General features: G+C 51.0%; 1 protein-coding gene across 1 annotated transcript in view; it reads left to right on the top strand.

Moving 5' to 3' along the window:
- cdh19 (cadherin 19, type 2) overlaps positions 1-19424 on the top strand; it is a 187679-nt gene that overhangs the window by 118790 nt on the left and 49465 nt on the right. The gene's annotated exons all lie outside the window — the stretch shown is intronic.

The following is a 19424-nucleotide window of genomic DNA, read 5'->3' as shown; positions in this document are numbered from 1 at the left end:
GGGGGGTGGTTCGATGGCTGGCAGTGCGGGTCTCTCGCCGGGGGCGGGCCCCCGGGAAGAAGACTGGCTCTGCTGGCTTGCCTGCCTGGCGATGCAGACCCCAGCACCGTCGATTTGAGAGTGCTGAGGACTGCAAAATACATTCGATGTTGCGCCTCGCCAAGACGCAACGTCGAGTGGCCGAACACCATCTGACAGAGGGTGAGAGCGGCTGTGAAGAACACCCAGGGAGATAGGAAACTCTTTTCGTGAAAAAGTGGGCGCTAGGCCCCCGTGGGGAGCTAGCTGATGTAGGAACGGGGCAGGAACCGTCCCGGATCGACCGTCCAACGATGTCATGGCTGGATACGGGCCCGATGGTGTTAACCTCCCTGGGGTCTTCCCGTCAGGAACGCTTCTTCCTCGAAGGTTGTTGACGGGGTGGTGGTCTCCCCTTCGACGCCCTCTTCCGGGATGCCGCCTGGGTAGGGAGCGCTGGAACCGGAGCTGGCTTCGAAGGGGGCCGGGGCTGCTGGGAAGCAGAGGCCGCACGGGAACTCGAAGGCCTACGGGCGGCCGAGTCTCGGCGGGGAAGAATATGGCTAATCGCCTCCGTCTGCTTCTTCACCGTCGAGAACTGCTGAGCGAAGTCCTCGACAGTGTCACCAAACAGCCCACCCTGCGCAATGGGCGCGTCGAGAAAGCGGACTTTCTCAGCGTCGCTCATTTGCGCAAGGTTGAGCCAGAGATGCCTCTCCTGGACCACCATGGTGGACATCGCCCGACCCAGGGCCCGCGCGGTCACCTTGGTCGCCCTTAGAGCGAGGTCGGTGGCGGTGCGGAGTTCCTGCATTAACCCCGGGTCGGTCTTACCCTCGTGGATCTCTTTCAACGCCTTGGCCTGATGGACCTGCAGGATGGCCATGGCGTGGAGAGAGGAGGCAGCTTGGCCCGCGGCAGTGTAGGCCTTCGACACCAGCGATGCCGAAGTCCTACACGCCTTGGACGGGAGTTTCGGTCGACCTCTCCAGGTGGACGCCGCCTGCGGGCACAGGTGCACCGCGACTGCACGTTCCACCTGGGGCACGTCGACGTAACCCCTAGCCGCCCCACCATCGAGGGAAGAGAGAGCGACGGAACCGGTTTGACGTGTACGCGCCGAAAAGGGGGCGTTCCACGTCTTCGCCAGTTCCTCATGCACCTCCGGGAAAAATGGAACCGGGGTTGGGCGCGGCTTGGAGTCGCGCTCAGAGCCCAAGAACCACGTATCCAACCGTGAGCGCTGGGGGAGAGGCACCGGAGTACACTCTAACCCAATGCACACGGCGGCCCGGGAAAGCATGGCCGACATCTCGACATCCGCCTCCTCCTGAGCTCGTCCCCCCTTGGGGGGAGCTGCAGAGAGTCGTCGGGATCGGATGCCAGCAATTCGCTCTCCGATGCTGCGATGGACATCTCATCCTCATCACGCATCGTGTCCGACTGCGTGAAGGAGGACGCTGACGGTGTGGCACCGCCAGCTAGGGAACAATGAGGCGAGCGAGACGGGGTGCGAGCGGTCCGCGAGCACTTGGCTGACGGATTAGCGCTCGCAGAAATCCCCATATCACCCTCGCCGCTCGCCTTGGCGGACGGAATGGCCTTAGCCATCCTCGTCACAGCCCGGGAAGCATGCGAGGTGGTGGCTGATTCTCGGGAGAAAACAGCCACCCGTGACCGCAACGTCTCTATGACCATCTGCCCGCAGTGCGGGCAAGATGAGTCCACGAAGGCTGCCTCAGCGTGTTGGACCCCCAAACACCTGACACAGACATCGTGCTTGTCCCCATCCTCGATGAGGACACCGCACCCAAGAGAACAGCGGGACATGCCACGCTGGAGAAATTAGCTCTTTTAGAATGCAGACGGTGAGTCACCGTCTGCAGGCTCGAACACCTCTGGAACCGCCGAGACGCCCAGGGGAAGTCGCTGCAGGAAGGGACAGTCCGCTGCACCACGTCGTAGAACCGGCAATGTAGAGAGTCTTTGCTAAGCAGCAAGAGAAGATCTTCATAACCGAAGGCTCCGAAGAACAAAAGGTGAATGAATGATGCCGACAGATGGGGTTCGTCCCTGAGAACCAATCGCATCCGACTTCTTAGAAAAGGCCAATGAAATTGGCGAATGAAATTTGCATGCCGGACTCCGCCCCCGGATATCCGGGTATAAAAGGAAAACGGCATGCCTCATTCATTCACCTTTTGTTCTTTGGAGCCTTCGCTCATGATCAACAGACTTCTCTACAAATAGCAACTACAAGACTGCCGGTTCTACAACAAGGTGCAGCGGACTGTCCCTTCCTGCGGTGACTTCCCTGGGCATCTCGGCAGTTCCAGAAGTGTTCGAGTTTTTTCTCTAAAAGAGCAAATTTCTCCAGCGTGGCATGTCCCGCTGTTCTCGTGGGTGCAACACACTCATCGAGGAGGGGGACAGACACGATCTTGTTCCTCAACCACGTATCGGAAACAGTACGTGATGATGAGATGTCTGTTGCAGCATCGGAGGGTGACTTACTGGCATCAGATCCCTGGCATCGGAGGATCGAGCTCAGGAAGAAGCGGACAGCGAAATGTCAGCCATGCTTTCCCGGGCCGCCGGCATTGGGTTGCGGTGCACCGCACTGCCTCTCCCAACGCTCGTGGCTGGATACACTGTACCTCGGGCTTGAGAGCAGCTCCAAGCCGAACTCGCCACCAGTGCCATGTTCCCCCGGAAGTGCATGAGGAACTTAGTACGACCTGGAACGCCCCCCTTCGGCACGTACACGTCAACTAGTTCCATCGCCCTTTCTTCCCTCGATGGTGGGGCAGCTAGAGAATACGTCGATGTCCCCCAGGGGCTCGACCTAGACTCCCGTCCAAAGCACGTAGGCTTTTCAGCATCTGAGGTGTCGAGAGCTTACTCTGCTGCGGGCTAAGCTGTCCCCTCTCTCCACGCTATGGCCATCCTGCAGGTCCATCAGGCCAATGCGCTGAGAGAGCTCCACGAGAGTAAGACTGACCCAGCGCATATGCAGGAACTCCGCGCCGTCACCGACCTCGCTCTACGGGCGACCAAGGTGACCGCGCGGGCGATTGGGCGATGTCCACACTCTGGCTGAACCTTGCACAGATGAGTAATGCCGAGAAAGTCCGCTTTCTCAACGCACCCATCTCGCAAGGGGGGGATGTTTGGTGATACGGTCGAGCTGCAGTTCTTGACAGTACACTGCGTTCCAAATTATTATGCAAATGATATCTTTCTCTGGTTTTCCTAATTTGTCGATGCAAATGACAGTCAGTATAATTTTCAAGTAATCAACAGTTAGGGTACATTTGGAATTTTATTGAACAAACCTCCCACTGACAACAGTATTTATTTAAAAAATGAAAAACTCAAAATGCACTGTTCCAAATTATTATGCACAACAGAGTTTGAAAACATTTCATAGGTTGTAAAAAACTGAAAATGGTCATTTGTTGAATTTGCAGCATTAGGAGGTCATATTTACTGAAATCAAAAGCTATTTCAATCAAAAACATCCTAACAGGGCAAGTTACATGTTAACATAGGACCCCTTCTTTGATATCACCTTCACAATTCTTGCATCCATTGAACTTGTGAGTTTTTGGATAGTTTCTGATTGAATTTCTTTGCAGGATGTCAGAATAGCCTCCCAGAGCTGCTGTTTTGATGCTAACTGCCTCCCACCATCATAGATCTTTCGCTTGAGGATGCTCCAAAGGTTCTCAATAGGGTTGAGGTCAGGGGAGGATGGTGGCCACACCATGAGTTTCTCTCCTTTTATGCCCATAGCAGCCAATGACACAGAGGTATTCTTTGCAGCATGAGATGGTGCATTGTCATGCATGAAGATGATTTTGCTACGGAAGGCATGGTTCTTCTTTTTGTACCATGGAAGAAAGTGCTCAGTCAGAAACTCTACATACCTTGCAGAGTTCATTTTCACACCTTCAGGGACCCTAAAGGGGCCCACCAGCTGTCTCCCCATGATTCCAGCCCAAAACATGACTCCGCCACCTCCTTGCTGACGTCGCAGCCTTGTTGGGACATGGTGGCCATCCACCAACCATCCACTACTCCATCCATCTGGACCATCCAGGGTTGCACGGCACTCATCAGTAAACAAGACTGTTTGAAAATTAGTCTTCATGTATGTGTGGGCCCACTGCAACCGTTTCTGCTTGTGAGCATTGGTTAGGGGTGGCCGAATAGTAGGTTTATGCACAACTGCAAGCATCTGGAGGATCCTACACCTTGAGGTTTTCGGGACTCCCGAGGCACCAGCAGCTTCAAATACCTGTTTGCTGCTTTGCAATGGCATTTTTGCAGCTGCTCTCTTAATCCGATGAATTTGTCTGGAAGAAACCTTCCTCATTCTGCCTTTATCTGCACGAACCCTTCTGTGCTCTGAATCAGCCACAAATCTCTTCACAGTACGATGAGCTCGCTTAAGTTTTCGTGAAATATCTAATGTTTTCATACCTTGTCCAAGACATTGCACTATTTGACGCTTTTCGGCAGCAGACAGATCCTTTTTCTTTCCCATATTGCTTGAAACCTGTGGCCTGCTTAATAATGTGGAACGTCCTTCTTAAGTAGTTTTCCTTTAATTGGGCTCACCTGGCAAACTACTTATCACAGGTGTCTGAGATTGATTTCAGTGATCCAAAGAGCACTGAGACACAATACCATCCATAAGTTTAATTGAACAATATAAAATTAAATGTTTACGACACTTAAATCCAATTTGCATAATAATTTGGAATGCAGTGTAAAGGAGCAGACAGAGGATATCAAGTATATCCTCCCCAGCCGGGACTCGACCGCCCTCTGGCCGCCGAGATCCCATGCACCATCTGCTTCCCAGCAGCCCTGGTCCTCTTCGAGACATCGAAGATAAGACCACCACCCCGTCAGCAGCCGCGGCGGAAGCCAAAGCGGCCCTCATGGGAAGACCCCAGGGAGATCGAGAATACTTTCGGGCCCGACCCCAACCATTCCATCGCTGGTTGGTCGATCCGGTACGGTTCCTGACCCGTCCCAACAGCCCACTTCTAAGAGTTTTCTCTCTCTCTCTCGTTGCAGCAAGACCCAATGTCGAGGATAATCATCAGCCTAAGCACTCTCATTCGATGGTGCGTTGTGCTACATCATCGCCAGGCAGGTAAAACTGCAGAGCCGATCTCCTCTCTGGGGGCCCCCCCACGGCGAGGGATCCACACTGCCAGCCATCAAACCACCCCCGGGAGGTCGATGAAGCAGAACGTACCCCTAGCCTCCCTGTCTCGGTCCCTGGGAGCCTGACAAGAGCTTCCCAAACTGTCACGGTGACTACGGGATACAGTCCGTCTCGGCTAAGCGATCCAACTCCCCAGAAGCCCACCCAAGTTTCGAGGCATCCTCTCAACCTCAGACAGAGGCTAGGATGCTCCCATGCTTCGGGCCAAGGTCGCCACCCCTCTGGAGAGGAAGCGATCGTGCTCGTCCCTCTAGCCGAGATGTTCAACAGGTTTTACAGCCTGTACTTCATCGTCCCCAAAAAAGCGGGGGTCGCTAGATCTGCGTACCTTGAACAGGCACCTACTCATGCTGCCGTTCAGGATGCTCACGCAGAAGCACATCCTGGCATCTATCAGATGTCAAGACGGATTCATGGCAATCAACCTGAAGGACGCTTACTCTCATGTCTCGATTATCCCTCGTCATCGCACGTTCCTACGGTTCGCTTTTGAGGGTCAGGCATATTAGTACAGAGTCCCCCCTTTTGGTCTGTCCCTGTCCCCACGAGTCTTCATGAAGATCGTGGAAGCCGCCCTCACTCCCCTCAAGGAGAGAGGTGTGCGGGTACTAAACTATCTCGACGACTGGCTCATTTGACAAACTCGCAAGATCTGTTTTGTGCACACAGGGACCTAGTGCTTCGGCACCTACATCGATTGGGACCACAGGTCAACCGAGAAAAGAGCAAGCTCTCCCCTGTGCAGAGCATCCTCTTTTTTGGTATGGAACTCAACTCTGTCTCCATTACAGCGCGACTGACTACAGAAAGCGCTCAGTCAGTGTTGAACTGCCTGGAATATTTCAAGCAGTCAGCGGTCCCCTTGAAACAAATTCAGAGGCTCCTGGGCACATGGCATCCTCGGCGGTGGTGATACCCCACAGATTGATGCACATGAGACCGCTCCAACACTGGCTACAGAGTCGAGTTCCCTGGAGAGCGTGGCACACCAACAGCAGGCGGATGGTGATTACGCCTCTCTGCCGACGCACCCTAAGCCCTTGGTCTTCAATGACCTTTCTATGGATGGGGGTCCCTCTCGGGCAGGTTACGAGGCACGTCGTGGTGACGACAGACGCCTCCCTGCAGGGTTGGGGTGCCGTGTGCAATAAGCACGCAGTGTCGGGGCGATGGACAGGCCCCCGCCTGCGCAGGCATATCAACTGGCTAGAGTTGTTGGATGTGCTACTTGCACTGAAGGGGCTACAACCTTTCGTGCAGGACAAGCACGTGCTGGTCCGGTTGGACAGCACAACTGCCATAGCGTATATCAACCGCCAGGGTGGCGTTCGCTCACGGCAGCTAACACAACTCACCCGACGCCTCCTCCTGAGGAATCCGCAGGTGAGCAAATCCCTGCGAGCCACACATATCCCAGGCGACCTGAACCAGACAGCCGATGCGCTCTCTCGTCAGGTGACGCCTCGCAGAGAGTGGCGACTCCACCCCCGCGCAGTCCAGCTTATTGGGTACAGTTCGGGCGGGCTCAGGTAGACCTGTTCGCCTCCCTGGACACCACCCATTGTCCGCTAGGGTACTCCCATCCAAGGACCCCTCAACACGGACGCTCTAGTGCACAGCTGGCCGTGGGACACAGCTGGCCATGGTTCAGGTCGCCTTCCCCCCAGTGAGCCTCATTGCACAGACCCTGTGCAAGGTCAGTGGAAGAGGAGCATCAAGTGTACTAGTTGCGCCATACTGGCCCAACCGGACTTGGTTCTCGGAGCTAATGCTCTTGACAACAGCTCCCCCCCGGCCGATTCCCCTGACGAAGGACCTGCTTTCCCAGGGGAAGGGCACATTATGGCATCCCAGGCCAGACCTCTGGAACCTCCATGTCCAGATGAGTAGGTCCTGAGTGGCCTACCCCCTGCGGAGGTTAGGACCATCACTCAGGCTAGGGCCCTGGCTACTAGGCGGCTATACGCCTGTAAGTGGTGCCTCTTCTCATCCTGGTGCTCTTCTCGAAGAGAAGACCCGCGGAGTTGCTCGACTGGGAATGTGCTGTCCTTCCAGAGACTCGAGAGTAATCTCTCCCCTTCCACACTGAATGTGTATGTAGCCGCTATTGCCGCTCATCACGACCCAGTTCTAGTAAGTCTCTAGGACAGCACAACCTGATCAATTGGCTCCTAAGGGGTGTGGGAAGGCATTGCCTCTGCCGCACGCCGTACCCTCTTGCGACCTTGATGCGGTCCTGGAGCCCCTGGGAGATGCCGCTCTTTCTCACCTCATGATGAAGACGGCTCTCCGTATGGTGCTCAAGAGGGTAGCGGACCTAAAAGCATTCTCCGTGTCCACAGATTGCCTAGAACTCGGTCCCGGTGATTCTCACATTATCCTGAGACCCGGCTACGTGCCCAAACTTCCCACCACTCCCCCTACACCAGGTGGTGAACTTACAGGCGCTCCCCACCGGGGAGGAAGACCCAACCCCATCTGTGTTGTGTCTAGTACGCACATTGCGCCTCTGCTTGGACTGCAAGCAGAGCCACAGGAGCTCTGAGCAGCTCTTTGTCTGTTTTGGAGATCAGCAGGGAGGGTTGTCTCAAACAGAGATTGGCGCACCGGATCATGGACGCCGTCACTACGGCGTACCTGTCCTAAGATCGCCCGCACCCACTGGGTGAGAGCTCTCTCCACACGGAGTACAGCCTCCTCGTGGGCACTGGCTCGAGGCGCCTCTCTGGCAGACATCTGTAGAGCTGCGGGTTGGGCTACACCCATCACCTTCTCGAGGTCCTACAGCCTCCGCGTAAAACCGGTATCAGCTCGAGTCTTGCAGGCATCAGGCAAGACTGGCGGCTGGTAGGGTGTACGCCTATGACAGTACCTTCCCCCCTTTCTCCTAAGGGGGTCAGCGTAGTAAACGTGCTAAACTAGTGCTACGTACTAAACGTACTAAACTAGTGCTACCGGACGTTGTAACCCCCCAGCAGGGCGTTTCCGTCTGATGTATCTTCATGATTGGTTCTCAATTTGGTAACCCATGACCTTCTCTAGGTGGACCTCAACCTCGCGGTTAACTCCTTCAGTCCGCACATTCTTCCTATGAGTTCTCCCCCATCGGTGAGACCATGTTGGTATCTCCACTAAACTCCTCCCTCCGGTAGGAAGTGGTCTCTGTAGCACATTCCCCGCTTGAGGAAGTAGCGCTTACCCAGTGGCCTTACGGTACCAGGCAGCTTCTCGCTGTTAGAGAAACAAGGCCGCCGCCTGTGAGGCCGAAGGCAGGAGCCTTCCCACCTTTCAAGTAAAGCTCTGGGACCCCCTACCTACCCACTGGTAGGTTACAATTTAGCGGTAGCACTCACGGCTGACACACCCAGGCCAGTCGCTTCGCTAGAGATTGTGACAGGGCACAGTGTTGTGGCGTTTTCCATAGGAACCCCATCTGTCGGCTCGACACAAGGTCGAGAGACCTACAGAAAAGGAACGTCTTGGTTACGGATGTAACCTCTGTTCCCTGATGGAGGGAACGAGACGTTGTGTCCTTCTTGCCACAACACGTGCTGCCCACTGCAGCAGTTGTGAGAGGTCTCAGGCTCCTCAGAACTAAGGTGATTGAATGAGGCACGCCGTCTCCCTTTTATACCCGGATATCCGGGGGCAGATTCCGGCATGCAAATTTCATTCGCCAATTTCATTGGCCTTTTCTAAGTCGGAAGCGATTGGTTCTCAGGGACGAACCCCATCTGTTGGCTCGACACAACGTCTAGAGACCGACAGAAAGGGAACTGAGGTTACATCCGTAACCAAGACGTTTTCCCCATTCCCTTCCCTGACCTTGTTGGAAATAAAGAGTATTACGTTTCTGTTTGAACAAACTTCTACCTCTTGTGTTGTATTTCTTTTTTTTCAGAATCAGAAAGCGCTTTATTGCCAAGTATGTTTGCACATACAAGGAATTTGTTTTGGTGACAGGAGCATTCAGTACACAGAAACACCAACAAGACCACAACACAATAGAATACAGTACACAGATGATTTAAATAAAGGCCAATGGGTACAAAAAATAAAGAATTACAATACAATAAACATAAGATAAAGATATAGAGTAAAGCTATGTGTGTATGTAAATATGTACAAGTAAAAAATAAGAATAGACTATTGTAGTAAGAGGTATGTGCTATATACAGCAGAATGAAATATAATTTACTGAAAAAGTTGTATAAAAATACATAGAGTATTATCTGGAGGATATAATTAATTTTGCACTTAATTATTATTGCACAGAGTTATTAATTGCACGGTGTGTAAAAAATAGTTAACTGTTCAAGAGGTAGATGGCCTGAGGGAAGAAGCTGTTTTTGTGTCTGTTTGTTTTGGTGCTCAGTGCTATGTAGCGCCGACCAGACGGCAGCATTGTGAAGAGATGATGGCTTGGATGTGAGAGGTCCAGGGTGATTTTCTGAGCCCTTTTCCTTACTCTGGATGTATACAGCTCTTGGAGGGAGGGCAGGGGAGCACAAATGATCTTCTCAGCAGTCCGAACCGTCCTCTGTAGTCTTCTGATGTCTGACTTTGTGGCTGAGCCAAACCAGACAGTCATGGATGTGCAGAGGGCAGACGCTATGACTGCTGAGTAAAACTGTTTTAATAGAGTTTGTTGTAGGTTAAACTACTTCAGCTGATGTAAAAAGTACAACCTCTGCTGGGCTTTTTTAGCAATGGAGTTAATGTGATTGTCCCACTTCAGGTCCTGAGAGATGGTGGTGCCCAGGAACCTGAATGACTCCACTGCTGCCACAGTGCTGTTCATGCTGGGGGAGTGCAGGGTGGTTTCTCCTGAAGTCTACAATCGTATCCACTGTTTTAAGTGTGTTCAGCTCCAAGTTGTTATGACTGCACCAGACAGCCAGCTGCTCAACCTCCTGTCTGTACGCAGACTCATCACCATCCTGGATGAGCCCAATGAGTGTGGTGTCCTCTGCGAACTTCAGAAGTCTGACAGAAGGGTCCTGGGCAGTGCAGTCATTTGTGTACATGGAGAAAAGCAGTGGTGAGAGAACGCACCCCTGGGGGGCGCCAGTGCTGATTGTGCGGGTGCTGGATGTGAGTTTCCCGATTCTGACTAACTGTTGCCTGTCTGTCAGAGAGCTGGTGATCCACTGACAGATAGAGCCAGGAACAGATAGCTGGGTTAACTTTGTCTGGAGCAGTGATGGAATGATGGTGTTGAAAGCGGAGCTGAAGTCCACAAACAGGATCCTCACATAGGTCCCTGGTCTATCCAGATGTTTCAGGATAAAATGCAGCCCCATGTTAAATGCATCCTCAACAGACCTGTTTGCTCTGTAGGCAAACTGCAGGGGGTCCAGTAAGGGTTCTGTGATGTCCTTCAGATAAGCCAGTACCAGTCTCTCGAATGACTTCATGACCACAGATGTGAGAGTGGCAGGTCTGTAGTCATTCACTCCTGTGATTTTGGGTTTCTTTGGGATGGGGATTATGGTGGAGCGCTTTAAACAGGAAGGAACTGTGCAGAGCTCCAGTGATCTGTTGAAGATCTGTGAGAAGATGAAGGCCAGTTGAATAGCACAACTTTTAAGACAGGCTGGGGAGATACCATCTGGTCCTGGTGCTTTTCTTGTCTTTTGTTTCCTAAAGACTCGGCACACATCCTCTTCACTGATCTGAAGTACAGGAGGTGGGATGACTGAAGGTGATAGGTGTTGTGTAGAGAGAATGTCCGAGTTGGTGTGAGGTGTTAAAGTTAGCATTTTCAAATCTGCAGTAAAAGTCATTCAGATCATTGACCAGGTGTTGATTGCCTGCAAAATTGGAGGATGGTGGCTTGTAGTTAGTGATGTCTTTCAGGCCTTTCCACACAGATGCAGGGTCATTGGCTAAAAACCGGTTCCCTTTCTGTCGGTCTCTCGACGTTGTGTCGAACCGACAGAATGGGGTTTGTCTTGAGAACCTATCATCTTCTGAGTATTTAGAAAAGGCCAATGAAAATTGGCGAATGAAATTTACATGCCGGGCTCCTCCCCGGATGGCCGGGTATAAGAGGGAAGCCGGCGTGCTCATTCATTCACCTTTTGTTCTTCAGAGCCTACGCATCTGGTGAGCTTCTCTACGATCTGGATGATCTTTCTTTCTGCTGGAATCTACGACGTGGACAGCGGACAGTCCCTTCCTGCAGTGACTCTCCCCTGGGCGTCTCGGCACTTCCGGAGGTGTTCGAGCAAATTTCCTTTTCTAAAAGAGCAAATTTCTCCAGCGTGGCTTGTCCCGCTGTTCTCATGGGTGCAACACACTCATCGAGGAGGGGGACGGACACAATGCCTGCTTCCAGTATGCTGGGGCAGACGTTGTGGATACGTCCTGCCCGCACTGCGGGTGGTGACGACTCAGACATTGCGTCACAGGTGGCTGTGTTCCCACGGGACTCAGCCACCACCTCGTTTGCTCCCCGTTCCGTGGCGGCAGGACTACGGCCCTGCCGTCCGCTATGGCAAGCAGCGAGGGTGATATGAGGATTACTGTGAGCGATAATCCGCCAGCCACGGCTCATGGACCGGTCATGGACCGAGTTGTGATGAGCGGCGATGGCGGCTACATGCACTTTCAGTGTGGATGGGAAGAGTCTCGAGTCTCTCTTGTAGGAAGGACAGCACAGACCCGATCGCACAACTCCGTGGGTCTTCTCCTCGAGAAGCGCACCAGGACAAGAAGAGGCGCCACTTGTATTCGTACAGTCGCCTAGTGGCTGGTGCCCTAGCCTGAGATATGGTCTCTACCACCGCTGGGGGTAGACCGCTCAGGATCTCCTCGTCCCATCCAAGGGCCAGACATGGAGGTTCCAGAGGTCTGGCCTGGGATGCCATAATGTGCCCTTCCCCTGGGAAAGCAGGTCCTTCATCAGGGGAATCGGCCAGGGGGGAGCTGTTGTCAAGAGCATTACCTCCGAGAACCAAGTCCGGTTGGGCCAGTGTGGCGCAACGAGTAACACTTGATGCTCCTCTTCCCTGACCTTGCACAGGGTCTGTGCAATGAGGCTCACAGGGGGGAAGGCGTACTTCCGCTTGTCCCGTGGCCAGCTGTGCACTAGGGCATCTGTGCCGAGGGGTCCCTCGGTCAGGGAGTACCAAAGCGGGCAATGGGTGGTTTCGAGGGAGGCGAACAGGTCCACCTGAGCCTGCCCAAACTGCACCCAAATGAGCTGGACTGCGCGGGGGTGGAGTCGCCACTCTCCGCGAGGCGACAACTGACGAGAGAGCGTGTCGGCTGTCTGATTCATGTCGCCTGGGATATACGTGGCACGCAGGGAGCGGGTCACCTGCTTACTCCACAGGAGGAGGCGTCGGGCGAGTCATGTTAACTGCATTGAGCGAACGCCACCCTGGCGGTTGATATACGCTACTGCGGTAATGTTGTCCATCCGGACCAGCACGTGCTTGCCCTGCACGAGAGGCTGCAGCTGCTTCAGTGCGAGTAGCATGGTCCACAACTCTAGGCAATTGATATGCCATCGCAGGCGGGGACCCGTCCATAGCCCTGACACTGCGTGCCCGTTGCACACTGCACCCCAGCCCTGCAGGGAGGCGTCCGTCGTTACCACGACATGCCTCATAACCTGCCCAAGGGGCATTCCACGTCTTCGTCAGTTCCTCATGCACCTCCGGGAAGAAAGGATCCGGGGTTGGGCATGGGCATTGGAGTCGCGCTCAGAGCCCAAGAACCATGTATCCAGCCGCGAGCGCTGAGGGAGAGGCACCGGAGTGCACTCTAATTCAATGCTCACGGCAGCCTGGGAAAGCATGGCAGACATCTCGAAATCCACCTCTTCCTGAGCTCGACCCCCCTTGGGAGGGAGCTGCAAGAATCGTCGGGATCAGATGCCAGAAAATCGCTCTCTGATGCTGCGATAGACATCTCATCTTCTTCACGCATCGTGTCCGATTGCGTGAATGAGGATGCAAACGGTGTGGTACCGTCTGCTAGGGAACGGTGAGGCGAGCGAGACGGGATGCGAGCGGTGCGCGAGCGCTTGGCTTACAGATTTACGCTAGCAGTGGCCCCCATATCACCCTCGCCGCTCACCCTTGGCGGACGGTATGGCCTTAGCCATTCTCGTCACAGCCCGGGAAGCATGCGAGGTGGTGGCTGGTTCTCGGGAGAAGACAGCCACCCGTGACCGCAACGTGTCAATGGCTGCCTCAGCGTGCTGGAGACCCAAACACTTGAGGCAGACATCGTGTCCGTCCCACTCCTCGATGAGGACACCGCACCCACGAGAACAGCGGGACATGCCACGCTGGAGAAACTAGCTCTTTTAGAATGCAGACGGTGTGACACCGTCTGCTGCTCGAACACCGCTGGAACCGCCGAGACGCCCATGGGAGTCGCCGCAGGAAGGGACCGTCCGCTGCAACACGTCGTAGAACCGGCAGTCTGTAGTTGCTAAGTAGGAGCAAGAGTTGAACTTCATCAGCGAAGGCTCCGAAGAACAAAAGGTGAATGAATGATGCACGGCGTCTCCCTTTTATACCTGGATATCCGGGGGCGGAGTCCGGCATGCAAATTTCATTCGCCAGTTTTCATTGGCCTTTTCAAAGTAGTCGGAAGCGATTGGTTCTCAAGGACGAACCCCATCTGTCGGTTCGACACAACGTCGAGAGACAGACAGAAAGGGAACACTGATCACAATAATGGTGGTTTGAAAATTTCTACATTTTTTCCACATTAATTGCAGGTGCAAAAGTGATATTGATTCAATGCAATTAACATTTACAAATCAACATTTTTTAACAACGATTCAATTATTGATTGCTATCAGGGCTAGGACTAAGGCTACACAGTATATTCTTGTTTGCATCAAATAAAATCACCTTTATTTTGTTGGTTTGAGAATTCAATAACATAACATAAATATTTTTTATATTCTTTATTGACTGACCAGCTTCCTGTAATCGCCTGAATATAAACCATTAAAAAAGCTTTATTCGTTGAAAATCAGGAATTGGTTATGCCTATTTCATAAGCACGTATAGTGTTTGCCCATTGTCCTACAGACCAGCATCGTTTGAAGAACATGCACCGCCAGCGCGCATATAATGACAAGCTTGCATTACGATGTGTTAAATACATTAAAGAGTCAAGTCAACTTTATCTATATATAGCGCTTTTTACAATTTTCATTGTTACAAAGTAGCTGTACATGAAACATATTGACTATAAGCCAAACATTAAAGTTATACAAGTTAAAACAAAAAAAGTGAACACACAGAATACAGACTATTTCTCCAGCGTGGCATGTCCCGCTGTTCTCATGGGTGCAACACACTCATCAAGGAGGGGGACGGACACGGTGTCTGCTTCCAGTACGCTGGGGCAGACGTTGTGGATACGTCCTGCCCGCACTGCGGGCGGTTGACGATTCAGACGTTGCGTCACAGGCACCTATACAAGCTGCCTTTCAGGATGATCACGCAGAAGCGCATCCTGACGTCGGCCAGGTGTCAGGACTGGTTCATGGCAATCGACCTGAAGGACGCGTTCTTTCATGTCTCGATCCTCCCTCGACTTCGGCCGTTCCTACGGTTCGCGTTCAAGGGATGGGCATATCAGTACAGGGTCCTCCCCTTCGGGCTGTCCCTGTCTCCACGGGTTTTTACTAAGGTCGTGGAAGCCTCCCTCCTTCCCTGGTGTGCGGGTACTAAATTATCTCGATGACTGGCTCATCCTGGCTCACTCTCGAGATCTGTTGTGTACACACGGGGACCTGGTGCTGCGGCACCTAGATCGGTTGGGGCTACAGGTCAACTGAGAAAAGAGCAAGCTCTCCCCGGTGCAGAGCATCCTCTTTCTCGGTATGGAACTCGACTCTGTCCCCATGACAGCGTGTGACGGTTCCCGTATAAGGTTCATAGTGCCAATATAACGTTGCTTGTTTATTTGCCTTGAGGTGCAGCAGCTGGAGGGGATCCGGGAACCATTAGGGCCCAGTGTTTTCCGGGATTAAAAAGGACGGCTTCCGCTAGGGCTGTGTCTCTCCTTACACTCCACCCTCGGGCTCGGACATGACGTTTGGCGACTAGCCGCTTGCCACTACACATTACAGTTCAACACTTACATTTTAATACACTCATTTTTCTAACTGAATCCCATTCTCACTACACGCACCACATTACATTATTCATTTACACTGTCAACAGTAATACAAAGATGAGTGGTTTTTAATAAATTGTCCCAGAAATGGGTTTAAAAAATGTGAACGCGTGCTCACCTCCTTGTTTTGTTGCGGCTTTACGAGCTGGCTGTAACAAATTGGGGGCTCGTCCGTAGGCATTGAAGCTCGGTGTTGGTAAAGTACTTCCTTAGATGTTTTTGGTGACACGTTGTTTGCATGGCGCGTGTTCTTGTTGTTCTCTTTCGCGCCGAATGATTGAACAATGGAACGTGAGTGAGCACGCTGGTGATTACGGCGTTGTTGGAAAAGTGTGGAGTAAGGTTGGAGTGGAGGCTAAATTTTGCGTATTCGACGGAAAGTACAGGTGAGTGAAGTGTTTGTTTTGTGCACTGTTGTTTGCTTTTGTTTGCTGCCTTTGCCCTCTGATCAGGTTGTAGAGGTGTCGCCTCTTTAGGCTTCACCTGTTTGTTGTTTTTTTTATAGTGTCGTGGAACGCGGTTGTGTGTTCACCGGGCAAGCGGTGTTCTCGGCAGCACGTCCGTAGGGTTTCTGTTGGGTCGTCTCTTGTAGATTGCCTTTCAAACCCACTGGTTTATCGTGCATAAGCAGCCGCCGCTGAACACATGAAGAGTTAGGATTGAGTTAAACAGGTGAGTTTGGGGTAGGTAGGCTTAGAATTGAGGGGTGCATTGGTGGTTTATAGTCGTGCACAAAGCTTGACTTATCACTTCGCAGTGTATTTTGTCGTGGTTTTTTTACGTGTGTGTGAATTTTGTGGCATTAAAGCATTAACTGCGTGCGTGTTGGGACAAGCTGAGGATGGAGTCTAATATAGAGGATTTTGTGGCTCAACCAAGCCTTGAAAAACTTAATCAATGTAATAGAGAGAATTTGTTCTCAATCGCTGCTCATTTTAAGGTGCCTGTTTCGAAGCAAGATAAAAAAGAAATGATTAAAAATCAGGTACATGCTGCTTTAGCGGACAAAGATATTCTACCCCCCATTGGTTCTACTTCACCCTATGTGGCTGCGGTTCCAGGTTCGGATTTGGGGATGCGTAAATTGGAGTTGGAGTTGGAGATGCGCCGTTTAGAGTTGAAAGAGAAGGAACGTCAGTGGAATTTTGAGCTTCGTAAGTTCGAAATAGAGGAAACTACAAGGCGTGATTCGTTGCGTTTTAGAGATAAGCAATCGAGCAGTTGTGTTAATGAGACGGATCTTGACATAAATAAATGTATTCGGTTGATTCCACCATTTTCTGAAAAGGACGTTGATAAATATTTTTTACTATTTGAGCGGGTGGCTTCTACACTGAACTGGCCTAAGGGTATTTGGCCTCTGCTTTTGCAAAGCATCTTTACAGGCAAGGCCCAAGAGGCATATGTAGCGCTTTCTTATGAGGATAGTGGAAAATATGAGGAGGTAAAGAGTGCGGTGCAGAGGACGTATCAGTTAGTGCCGGAGGCGTATAGACAAAAATGTTGCCGTTATAAAAAGTCTGAAAATCAAAACTATGTAGAATTTGGACGTGATAAGATTGCGTTGTTTGATCGCTGGTGCGATGCGAAAAAAGTGACAAATTTCGACCAGCTGCGTGATTTGGTCTTGTTGGAGGAATTCAAAAATTGTTTGCCAGAAAAGATTGCTACCTATATAAATGAACAAAAAGCTTTGACGGTGTCCGCTGCAGCTGTACTGGTGGATGAATACGTGTTAACTCACCGGGAATTTGTGCATAATGTGGGGTTTAGAGACAGTGCGCGAAACGAGGGTTTCAGTCATCACAATATGATGCGACAGTCCGAGTTTAAACCTTCTGGTTCGCGTGATGGTCTTAAAGTTTGTCATTTTTGTCACAAAAGGGGGCATATTAAAGCAGACTGCCATTTAAGATCCAGGTCTACAGCATATTATGCGAAACCAAAGGGGGTTGGGTTGGCTGCGCATATTAGTAAGCATACTAATGATAAACAGAAAGAAAAGAACGTTGTATTGGAGGCGTTTCAATCATATCTCCTTTTTATTAGAGAAGGATATGTGTCATTGGTGGGGAGTGACAAAAGAGTGCGAGTAAAAATACTCCGAGACACTGGGGCATTTGATTCATTTATCTGTGCCGATGTGTTACCCCTGTCTGATGAGACGGAGACAGGTACTTGTGTTCCTTTGCGGGGTATTGGATTAAATGTTATTTTTGTTCCTCTGCATAAACTGTGGGGATACTTTATTCAGGATTCACTGTTGGTAAGAAAATGGTTGCCACACACTGGTTTAGTTGGTGATCCTGTGTTTCAAATTGTTGTTCCCACTAAATTTCGCTCTGCTGTGTTAAAGGTAGCGCACGATGAGTCTGGGCACGCTGGCGTGAGGAAAACGCATGATCGTGTTTTAAGACAGTTTTTCTGGCCATGCCTTAAAAAAGACATCTCCTCTTATATTAAGACATGTCATGTTTGTCAGCTCACAGCTAAACCTAATCAGACCTTAAAGCCTTTTCCTTTGCAACCAATTGCTGCACTGTCTGAACCATTTGAACACTTAATCATTGATTGTGTGGGTCCTTTACCACGTTCTAAGTTGGGGTCGTCTTATCTGCTCACTGTTATCTGCCAAAGCACGAGTTACCCTGCGGCTTATCCGTTACGTACAATAACGACTAAGTCTGTAGTACGCGCTCTTTCCCAGTTTATCTCTGTGTTTGGTATTCCTAAAGTGATCCAGTTGGACCAAGGGACTAGTTTTACATCTCATTTGTTCTCCCAGGTGTTGAAGCAGCTTCGGGTGCGACACAACCAAGCCACGGCTTATCATGCTGAGAGCCAGGGGGCTTTAGAGCGGTTCCATCAGACGCTTAAGTCACTCCTGCGCGCTTATTGCACAGAGTTGGGAAAGGATTGGGAGGAGGGATTGCCTTGGTTGATGTTAGCCGCCAGAGAGGTCACTCAGGAAAGTACTGGGTTTAGTCCAAACGAACTGGTTTTTGCGCACACAGTTAACGTCCCATTAGCAGTGGTTGCACGAGATTTGAAAGGGCCCGACCCACCTAAAAATTTAGTGGACTATGTTAATGGTTTTAGGCACCGTCTTTATGCAGCTAGAAAGTTGGCTTTGGAAAAACTTACTTTGTCTCAGGAAAAAATGAAGGCCTTGTTTGATCGTCGTTGTGAGGTGCGATCATTTTTGCCGGGGGACCAAGTTTTGGCACTCTGTCCAATTATTACATCGCCTTTTCAAGCTAAATTTTCTGGCCCTTATATTGTCCTCAAGCAAACATCTGACCCAAATTACCTGATTTCTACGCCAGAGCGTAGAAAGAAGATACAGCGGTGTCATGTGAACTTGTTAAAACCATATTATGTTCGTGAGGCGAATGTAATTCAGACGGGGGATGGCGAGGCGAATACAGAGGGTACAGTGAATACGGTTATGAATAATGACACTAGCACTACAGACAGCGTTGGGTTTGGTGCAGACGGTGATGATATTTATACGGGTAACTTTGACAGTGCATTGACACATGGTCGTTTAAAAAATTCTAAGATGTTATGTCAGTTGGACACGTTATTTTCACACTTGCCTGTTTCTCGCGCTAAACAATTGTCTGAGTTAATACACAGGTTTTCATGTTTGTTTTCAGATACACCCGGCCGTACACATTTGATGGAACATGATATCGAAGTGGGTGAAACAAAACCCATAAAACAATGATTCTATAGGATTAGTTTTGAAAAGCATAGATATTTGGACACGGAAGTGAAGTATATGCTTGAAAATGAAATTGCGGAGTCGAGCACTTCAAGCTGTGCGTCTCCTTGCATTTTAGTGCCTAAATCTGATAACACTTTTTGTTTTTGTTCAGATTTCCGAAAACTTAATGCTGTTACGAAACAGGACTCATTTCCACTTCCAAGAATGGAGGACTGCGTTGACCAAGTAGGCGCTGCGTAGTTCGTGAGCAAATTTGAAGGGGTATTGGCAGGTCCCGCT

This window comes from Triplophysa rosa, linkage group LG23 (genome assembly GCF_024868665.1).
Source record: "Triplophysa rosa linkage group LG23, Trosa_1v2, whole genome shotgun sequence".
Classification (NCBI taxonomy): domain Eukaryota; kingdom Metazoa; phylum Chordata; class Actinopteri; order Cypriniformes; family Nemacheilidae; genus Triplophysa; species Triplophysa rosa.
Note: the sequence above shows the minus strand (reverse complement) of the source record. Positions and strands in the feature narration are given on the sequence as shown.